Source organism: Artemia sp. Qi Xiang Cuo, chromosome 16 (assembly GCF_049724085.1).
Source record: "Artemia sp. Qi Xiang Cuo chromosome 16, ASM4972408v1, whole genome shotgun sequence".
NCBI classification, from domain to species: Eukaryota; Metazoa; Arthropoda; class Branchiopoda; order Anostraca; family Artemiidae; genus Artemia; species Artemia sp. Qi Xiang Cuo.
Window position 1 is genome coordinate 46,658,359 of NC_142809.1, and position 6,366 is coordinate 46,664,724.

Here is a 6,366-nt window from a genome sequence, read left to right on the forward strand (position 1 = left end):
AAACGAAAAAATAAACAAAAATGTCAAATTGATATGTACTCCCTTGTGATTTCTGGGAATACTTCTGGTGTACGCTGTTGCTATGAAAGTAAAGATTAACATTAAACCCCAAAATGAGCAGAATTTATTTCGCATAGGAAAGGACTATCCCTTCCTCATCCACACCTATGCCTCATGGTCGCAAAAGCTTCAGAGGGTGCTCATTAGATCGAAAATTGAGAGATCAATTTCTTTTTTTTATAAGTTGAATGTGTGGTTATACCACGGCGCTGGGGTAGGGGGTTTGTTTATTTTCTGAGAAAAAGAAACTTCTACGGGTTATTTTGAAAATCTTCCGAGTACTGAGGTTAAAGTTTGGAGAGTGTGGGCAGGTCTTTTAAAAATGGTCACCGACAAGAGGAGGCAGGGGGGCATGGCCTGCCTGGAAGTTTGGGACTATAAAGTAATTATAAAGAAACCAAAGGAAAGAAAGCAGAATAGGGAAAAACCATGGAAAAATATTTGGTGCCCCATTTTTGGCTGCCATCAATAGATAGTGATCCATAATAAGGAAAATATAAGTTCTAATTTGTGACTGAGTAAACCCTAACCAGCTTTCCACAAACATTTTTTCTATCTGATTTGGTTGGAGTAAAAATTGTTTTTGTAACTAGGCTATTGTTTTGTGTATTTTTTTTTGCTACTTACTTTTTTCATTTTTAAATACTTTTAATTTAATCGAAATACTTTTTCCATTTTCTTTAGAAAATTGTTTGTCTCAAAGTTTCATTAAATAAAGAAAATAAAACAAGCTTATTCAACGGAAAGTAAGGAGCAATATTAAAACTTAAAACAGTTGAATAAACTTGTTTTTTTATGATCGTTTTTTAAATAGAACAGGATATATGGCTCTACCTCCAAGGAGAAATCCTCCTCTACATAAGAACATTCTTTGGACAATTACATCTTGCCTTATATTTACCCCTAACAATTGCCCTTAACATCTCGACACGACAATTGAATCGGTAAAGAGAAAGCAAGACATATAAAGAAATTTCGTATATGAATTCTAGCAAATTCACCCAGTTTAAAATTTCTTCTGAAAATTTCACCCCCTGGAAGCTTTCCTCTCCATTGAAAATTCTCCCGGCAGAAAATTCGTCCTCCCTGCCCCAGCCGAAAAATTTATGCACACTTCCCAAAAATTGATAAAACACAGGGCATTTTTTATAACTTAAAAACTTACCTCCCGGGGTTTTCGGGGGTTATTTTATCTCAAAAGACCGGTATTGGACCTTTCAACTCTTTTTAAGAAAAAAGCTATCTCCAAATTTTTTTGACTATTTTGGCATTGAAATGCACTCTCTTGGTCTGATATCCCTCAAACCAACACGGTACGGGGTGCAACCCAAGGCCGTTTTCAGGGGGGCTCAGGGGAATTTCCCGGGGGGAATTTATCGAGGGGGGACAAAAATACTTTTGTCCCCCTAATTTTATATGGTCAACAAAAATTACTACCAATAGGAGTTTGGCTACTGCCAATTTCTCCCTTCCCAAACCATAAAAGTCTTAGGTATGTTATGTCCTTTCATTTTTATTTAAAACTATATTTATCTCTAACAGCGTGCTTTTGTTTTTCAAAACATCAACGACAAAAAGTGTAAAATCAATATAATAGTCCGTATAACTGTAAGGAACTGTTGAAAATAATTAACATTAATTACAGTAAGCTCAGCAGTTTAAGTTTTTATTTCACTTTAATTTTTATTACAAAAAACTGTTTTATTTTACTTTAATTTTAATGTATTATTGAAAATTTACCAGTATTATTAGAAAAAAGATCAGAAAACAAATTAACATAAAAAGAATGAATATCAACTGAAAGTAAGGAGCATTTTTACAAATGACAAAGAAACAGAATGGGTTTCGTATGAGGAGGTGTTTCTACTCAGAGATACAAGTCTCGGGGAGATCCATTTTGAATATTTTCAATTGGTTTCAAACAATGTGTATCTTTTACTAATTACACTCACTGGGTACTTAAAGTTAATATATTAATCTTCTATATAGCTACAAAAAATACCTATTCATGTTTTAAAAGTTATTTTTAAAATCAGACACCTCTAATGTTTACTGCTTCTACTGCAACAATTGTTCTTGAAAAAATATTATGTGCATAGTCTGGTTTATTTTTATATTGTCAACAAAAATTACTACTAAGAGGAGTTTGGCTACTGCCCCTTTCTCCTTTCCCAAACCATAAAAGACTTAAGCCTGTTATGTACTTTCCGTTTTATTTAAAACTATATTTATCTTTTGTTTTTAAAAACATCGACGAAAAAAAAAAATAAAATCATAGGCAGCGCAGAAGCGGTGCCTAAGTAAAGAACGATGTTGGCACAATGTATTTTTTTTCAGATCAGAGGGATATAGTACGAGTCCGTTGTAAGAGGGCAGCTACCTTTTACACCCTACCCGCTCGCTGTGTGGTCATACAGTGCGTAAGCATGAAATTTTGAGAGACCAATTACCGTCTCTAGTGAGTAAATATGTAACAACGAGGATATTCTGAACGAGACAGACACCAGAGAGGCTTGTCAAGGGTCGTAGATGATGACCAGTGGTTATCTAAGGTTCTTATGGAAGTGATGGCTGTTTAACTTCAGAAGAGGCTCAATCTTTCTCCCTGAAAAAAACTATTTCAATATAAAACTAAAAAAAAATAATCAAAAAAAATTTTTTAAAAAAATAATTTTCAAAAAAAAAATAAATAACTCAATTAAACAAAAAATTAAACAAGAACAGAATAAAATAATCTAACAAGAACACAACTACCATATATCAGTATCAATAAATAAATGAAACCCAAAACAAACAAAAATTAAAACAAGTCAAACTCATAACAAGCAGAAATTAACCTAAGGAGGGTTATAAACTATATGATTTAGAAAATATATAATATAATTTATAATTTAATTAAATTTTTTTAATGTTTTCCCTTTTATAACTTCAATAAATAAAAAATAATCAAGATTTTATGGAATAAATTTCATCATATTTTTATGAACACTTTACAATAACAAATAAAACAAACGACATTTGTTATAAAATATAAGCTTAACTCCAGTGGCTGTATGGGGTCATTTTATCTCAAAAGACAGTTATTGGGCCTTTCAACTATTTTGAAGAAAATAGCAATCTCCAAATTTTTTTGACTCTTTTGGCATTGAAATGCAATCTCTTTATCTGATATCCCTCAAACCAACACGGTAAGGGGTGCAACCCAAGGCCGTTTTCAGGAGGGGCTCAGAGGAATTTCCCGGGTGGAATTTATCGAGGGGGGACAAAAATACTTTTGTCCCCCTAATTTTATATGGTCAACAAAAATTACTACCAATAGGAGTTTGGCTACTGCCCCTGTCTCCCTTCCCAAACCATAAAAGTCTAAGGTATGTTATGTCCTTTCCGTTTTATTGAAAAATATATGTATCTCGAACAGCGTGCTTTTGTTTTTCAACAAATCAACTACAAAAAGTGTAAAATCAATATAAAAGTCCGTATAACTGTAAGTAACTATTGAAAATAATGAATATTAATTCCAGGAAGCTCAGCGGTTTGAGTTTTTATTTCACTTTAATTTTTATTACAAAAAACGTTTTTATTTTAGTTTAATTTTAATTCATTACTTAAAATTTACCAACATTATTAGAAAATTCATCATAAAACAAATTTAAATAAAAATAATGTATTTTAAATGAAAGTAAGGATAAATGTTATTACTTAAAACTATAAACTAACAATGCACATTTTTTCAGTAAATTCATTTGAATTTTTTTTGAGCAAAGTTCCAATACACTGAAAGAGAAGCAGTTTTATTACCTTTTTTAGGGGGATTTGACATACAACTGCTCTCTAGTAATGGTATACTTATTTAAGTTTGGATCCCCTTTCACGGACTCGTGGATGTAGTTTTTAAGACAATGAAATAAGTGTCTTTTTAGTTTCACTCGTAATTTCTATTCGGATGATGGGTCAAAACAAGAAGAAAAGAGGCTCTCGTGGCACATCCATCAACATATACAAAGAAAAAAATGAAATTCTCAAGCTTGAAAGAATAAATAAGAGGTATTTGAAAGAATGTTAGCTAAAAATGGTAAGTACCATATGTAAATCCACAGATGAAGATGAACAACAGGGAGTTAAAATCAATAAGGATGGTTACTAAACACACTTTAAAGCAAAGGTGTCAGAAAATATTGATACCGAAGGGGACTTTGAAAATGATAAGCTGAACATGGAGTTCAAGCAGTGCATGAAAATTAAAGAGTGCATGGATATTAAAGAGTGCATGGACACTAAAGATTGCAAAGACATGGAAAAGTTTGACTACTAAGAGAATATGGTGGAATGTTTTCGACTGGAAGTAGAAAATGAGTTCCAGATTAATGACGACTATGATGAAAACAATAAAAGAAACCAAGAACAAACAAGTAACGTTAACAAAACGGTATACATAGCCAATTAACTATGTGAAGACAAATACCTGGGCTCTTACGAAACACAGATTTATATTACACAGCCGGAGAAAAATAAATTGGCTTTTAATAAGACTTCTCTGAATGTTTGTTTTTTGTCAAAAAAAGCACAAGATTTTCAAAATGATCGACTAAGTGTAAGTCAAACAATACATGGCGCCTCACGTCATACTTCCGTGATTGATACCTAAGAGAACTTTGAAAATTATTAGCTGAAAATGAAGTTCAAGGAGTGCATGGAAATTAAATAGTGCATGTAAATTAAAGAGTGCATGGACACTAAAGAGTGCAAGGACATGGAAAAGGTTGACTGCCAAGAGAATATGGTTGAATGTTTTCGAATGGAAGTAGAAAATTAGTTCCAGATTAATGACGCCTATGATGAAAACAATAAAAGAAACCCAGAACAAAAAAGTAACGTGAACAAAACGGTATACATAGACAATGAATTATGTGAAGACAATTACCAGGGCTCACAGATTTATAGTACACAGCCTGAGAAAAATAAATCGGCTTTTAATAAGCCTTCTCTGAATGTTTGTTTTTTGTCCAAAAAAGTACAAGATTTTCAAAATGATCGACCAAGGGTAATTAAAACAATACATGACACTTCATTTTCTAAGCCAGTAGACCCACATATTTACGAAACCAAGAAATTGACATTTAGATCTACTGAGGCTGCTATAATCTTAAGGACCGTTCTCGAAACTGGTATATCAAAGTTTAGACTCTGCAAGAACAAAGTTCCAGCTTATCCTACTGCAGATAGTATTTTTTTAGTATATTCAGATAGTTTTGAATACTTACAAGACTACAAGGCCGATGGTTACCGTTATAGCAGAAGTTGTGGGGGAACTTCAGAAAGAGAGTTAATCAACAGATGATTGAAAGCAAGATGGTTGATTTGAAGAGATATATCTTTAGATATGAGCAATGTGCATTCAACTGTCCCTTTGATTGATGCATATGCAAGTTGATTAATTTATTTGGTACTTGTTACAGAAAAATCAAAGGTGCATCCCCATTTACACAATAAAATTAAAAGTTGTCCAAACGATTTCAATATTATTACCTCAGATAACCCTAGCGTCATAAGATACAAAAAAGTCGCACAATCAGCACAAAAGACGCCCTGTGACCATTTCGATAACGAGTTGAGCAAGACAGTCAAAAAATTACATCCAACGATTTTAAAAGACATTACATATCCTCACGTCAATCTCAACCAATACAAATTAAACAGAACGAAATTATGAATAAATAATCTCTGAATACCACATAGTTATAAACACTAGACTACCTAAAACTTGTGATCAACCCTACAACTAACACCACTTGATTATTCAAACGGCAATATACCAAAGAAGACATGCCAAACACGCAGCGCGACCCAATACACGGTACGAAACTCACAATATAATATAATAACAATCCCACGAAAGATAGCAACAAACATATTAAAACACTTTTTCACTAACTCACCTATCAATACGGAACTACCTAAAATGGAGATGATAAACGCAAACTCCTCACACTAAATTTTAAATCGAAAAACTACACAACCACACTTTTAATACACAAAAAAGCTAAAAATGACGAGAAACATCGATAAGAAGAAATGTAAGCAACTACGTCCAAAAGTTAAATTTATCCACCAAACCCGGATTGAATGGAACTAACGAATGCTATCGCTATTAACGGCAAATCAGTCCTAAAGATTAAACATAATACTTCAAACCTCCACTCTTTCTCAAAATTCTTGCCAAGAATAATTCCGGCTAGAACTGGATTCGAGGAGTTTTATCAAGAGTGTATCTTGTGAAAACCAGTAAGTGAGAGGGCGGAGCGAACT

The 6,366-nt window shown here is 32.8% G+C and overlaps 1 pseudogene; it reads left to right on the top strand.

Annotated features, from left to right (window-relative positions):
• Nucleotides 1-3,981: 3,981 nt before the first annotated feature.
• On the top strand, nucleotides 3,982-4,705 carry LOC148942965 (uncharacterized; annotated as a pseudogene).
• The last annotated feature ends 1,661 nt before the right edge of the window (nucleotides 4,706-6,366 follow it).